Here is a 4,022-nt window from a genome sequence, read left to right as displayed (position 1 = left end):
TAATTCTGGAATGCTTTTTAGCAAATGTAAATCTCTTACTTTATTGTTCTTCTTACTTTAGTCATATGTTGATGATACCTTTTTTACACTTGGTATGTAGGGAGGGAGAACTATTGTCAGAAAACATGTTATAACTACCACTGGAAAAAGTCACATTGTATTATATTTTTCTGTACATTGACAAAATCTATTTAATAGAATCATTAGGCAGTGATGTCACAAAAATGGGAGTTGATTCCATGGTAGAAGTGACCTGACTTCCTCCCACAGAGGGAGTCAGGTCACCTCTATCAATGAGGCTCATTTTGCAGGTGCTGAATTTGTACTCCATGTTCCCAGTTATGTCTGAACCAATCAGGGTCCTTGTGAAAGAAGCAGCTGGTCAAATTGCATATTTAGTGCTGTACAGTATTGGAAATAGATGAGTCTCTGATAAAAACCAGCCTACAATTCTTTTGCTGATGTGTATCACCCCTATGATGAGTGTCCTGGATGGTGTCCTAATGAAACTGCAAGACTGTGCCCTTTCCCTTTGGAAAGATATCATTGCAGCTGACAAAGAAGAGCTGGTCTTCAAAGACTTGGATGTGGCCATTTTTGTGGTCTCCAAGAAGGAAAGGCATGGAGAAGAAAGATTTACTTAAAGCACATGTGAATATCTTCAAATGCCAAGATGCAGCCTTGAAGAAATATACCAAGATGTTAGTTAAATTTATCGTAATGGAAAATCCAGTTAATACCAACTGCCTGATTTTCTTCATGTCAGCTCCATCTATCCCCAAGGAGAACTCAAGTTGATTGATTCATTTGAATCACAACCGAGATGAAGCTCAAATCACTCTTAAACTTTGTGTGACTGCTGAAAATGTAACGAATGTCATTATCTAGAGGGACAATTCCTCAATTCAGTATCCATATGTCAACCATGCCAAAGAGAAATTGCAAGAAAAGGAAATTAGTGTTTATGAAGCTCTGAAAGATGACAGTTGGCTCAGGGAGAATTCATCATGCCTACAGCAGCATGATGCTGCTGTCATCAAAGCTTGAATACTATCCAGTGCAATGTCTACCATGAAAGCTATCTCTGACTGTCAGAGATATTTGGTTTGAAACACCAGAGGGTGAGTTTATGTCCCTGGGTGTTACCTCTAATGGCAGCTCTTATGGTATTCCTGATGATCTGCTGCTCTGCTGTGATAATCAAGAATGAGACCTGAAAGTTTAAGTTCTCCCTATTAATGATTTCTCATGTAAGGAGATGGATCTTACTGCAAAGGAACTACTTCTGAAGTATTGGACAATAAACTAGTTTTGAAGTTCTTTTCTTTGCCTGACTAGAAAATCATTTTGATGTTACTAAATGTGCCAAAGCTCAAGAATCTAAATAGCATCTCTGGCTCTGGTACCAAATAATAATAATGCTGTACTTAAATTACATGTAAAGAAAACATATCAAAGAGTATGTGCTTCTTGGTACATATTTGTAAATGACAATTTATTATCATGTTGTTACTGCTGCATTTTAAATAAATATATACTCAAATGAAAAATAATAAAATATACTAAAACTATTGGAAATAGTTTATAAAATGTATTAAGAAGAAACGTTTACAATTGTCTGCAGTGTACTATATGTTTAAGCAAAAGCAACATCTTTTGGGAATGTCTCTAACCTTAAGGGAGGCTGCCTAGAATTGAGAAAAGAGAAAGAAAAAGAAAGGCATTTTTAGACTGAGGAGATGGGAAAGCCCTAGGCATCAGCTGTGCTTCAATTCAAGCCTGGAGAAAAATTAGTTCAGATTGGAGCAACAAATTAAGGTCTCAAAGAGATTTTTCAAAAGAAAATAGATCATAGCTCATCTCATATACTTGAAAGTATTGCAATTCATTTTAGTACACTCAAGGTCTTGGGGATAAACTTATGGTAGGTACATAGAAAATATAGCAATTACATATTAAGACAATTATTAACTTCAGGGAAAAAGACAATATCACATATTAAGGTAAAATGTGGATATTTATTTCACAGGAATCAATCAGGACTTTTCATGGCTTAATGTCACCCCAGGTGCCCAAGGAAGTGAGCACCCAGGCTTTCTTGCTGTTTTGCCCAGATGTGTGGGAAGAGAGAAACAGGGATATGTGAGACCTGAAAGATGTCAGTCATCAAACATCAAAAATAAAGTCAGACTCTTTAATAAAATGTACTCATAATGCTTGACTGACAATTAAAATATGCCTATTTTATCTAAGTGAATGTGACTTTGTTTAAGTTAGACATTGTGGTAGTCTGTGAGGCCTGGAGCCTGAGATCAGTAAAGACAGTGAAAGGTTTATTGAACACCTATTTCAAGAGCTCAACATTGTGTAAGGGACATATTTCCCTTTACACAATGAACAATGCCATCCTTGTTCATTATCTATGATGTCTGGAAAATTTTTAATTATGTCAATAGCTCTTGGGATGCAGGTGGATTTTGTTTATGTGGATAAATTATATAATGGTGAATTCTGAGATTCTAGTGTACCCATCACCTATGTAGTGTGCATTGTACCTAATGTGTAGTTTTATATCCTGGCTCTCCTACATTCTCCCTTTTGATATTCTAGAGTCCATTGTATCACTCTGTATGCTTTGCATATTCATAGGTTAGCTCTCTCTTTTAAGTGATGCTAAAGCCAACTAAATATGGCCTGCGAAGGACCATATTTAGTATTTCTATATTTGAGTCCTTGTGGACAAACCATAACCTAACTTAATAGGTAGACGAGATTGAAAACTTAGGAGTATGTGTCTCTAACAAAAGCTGAGTCTTGGCCAATCCCAGCAGCCATACTTCAACCACTCATACAATGCCAAGTGTTTAAACTGTGTCCAAATAAGGCAAACACCAACCTGTAACCAATCCAGCTGTTTCTGGACCTCGCTTCTGATTTCTGTACGTCACTTTCCCTTTTGTTTTTTGTCTATGAATTTGTTGTGACCATGAGGCATCCCTGGAATCCCTCTGAATCTACTGTGACTCTGGAAGGTGCCCAATTTATGAATCTTTTCTTTTTTCTAGTTCAATTAAACTCTGTTACAGTTAATTTGTCAGAAGTTTCCTTTTAGCAGATCTGGTATCAGAAGTTGGATTTGAAGAAAACTCTGTGAACCCCAGGAACACCAGTCGACCAGATGAGGTGACTGTGGAACCAGTTGTGCTCACTGCTCTCTTGATTGTAACTGAAGGTCGTGGGTGAGTTTTCTCTCAGATTTGGAGCTTCACTAACATGTGTTCTGAGTTCTCTGAGTTTATTTGAGCAATACTTAGACTGGACTGCATCCAGGATCAAATTGGACTTGATAATTAAATGGATTGGATTCAGTTAGAGGGGTCAGACCTTGTGCAGGTACCTTATTTTATTTTTTTCCTTTTTTTTTATTATTATACTTTAAGTTCTAGGGTACATGTGCACAACGTACAGGTTTGTTACATATGTATACATGTGCTAGGTTGGTGTGCTGCACCCATTAACTCGTCATTTACATTAGGTATTCCTCCTAATGTTATCCCCCCACCCCCACAACAGTCCCCAGTGTGTGATTTTCCCCACCCTGTGTCCAAGTGTTCTCATTGTTCAATTCCCACCTATGAGTGAGAACATGCGGTGTTTGGTTTTCTGTCCTTGTGATAGATTGCTGAGAATGATGGTTTCCAGCTTCATCCATGTCCCTACAAAGGACATGAACTCATCCTTTTTTCTGGCTGCATAGTATTCCATGGTGTATATGTGCCACATTTTCTTAATCCAGTCTATCATTGATGGATATTTGGGTTGGTTCCAAGTCTTTGCTGTGGTGAATAGTGCCACAATAAACATACATGTGCATGCGTCTTTATAGTAGCATGATTTAGAATCCTTTGGGTGTATCACCAGTAATGGGATGGCTGGGTCAAATGGTATTTCTAGTTCTAGATCCTTGAGGAATTGCCACATTGTCTTCCACAATGGTTGAACTAGTATACACACTCCCACCA

The 4,022-nt window shown here is 37.6% G+C and overlaps 1 pseudogene; it reads left to right on the top strand.

Annotated features, from left to right (window-relative positions):
* The first annotated feature begins 341 nt into the window (after positions 1–341).
* On the top strand, positions 342–1,309 carry LOC111532479 (annotated as a pseudogene).
* The last annotated feature ends 2,713 nt before the right edge of the window (positions 1,310–4,022 follow it).

This window comes from Piliocolobus tephrosceles, chromosome 12 (assembly GCF_002776525.5).
Source record: "Piliocolobus tephrosceles isolate RC106 chromosome 12, ASM277652v3, whole genome shotgun sequence".
Taxonomy (NCBI): domain Eukaryota; kingdom Metazoa; phylum Chordata; class Mammalia; order Primates; family Cercopithecidae; genus Piliocolobus; species Piliocolobus tephrosceles.
This window is presented reverse-complemented; position numbering and strand designations above follow the sequence as displayed.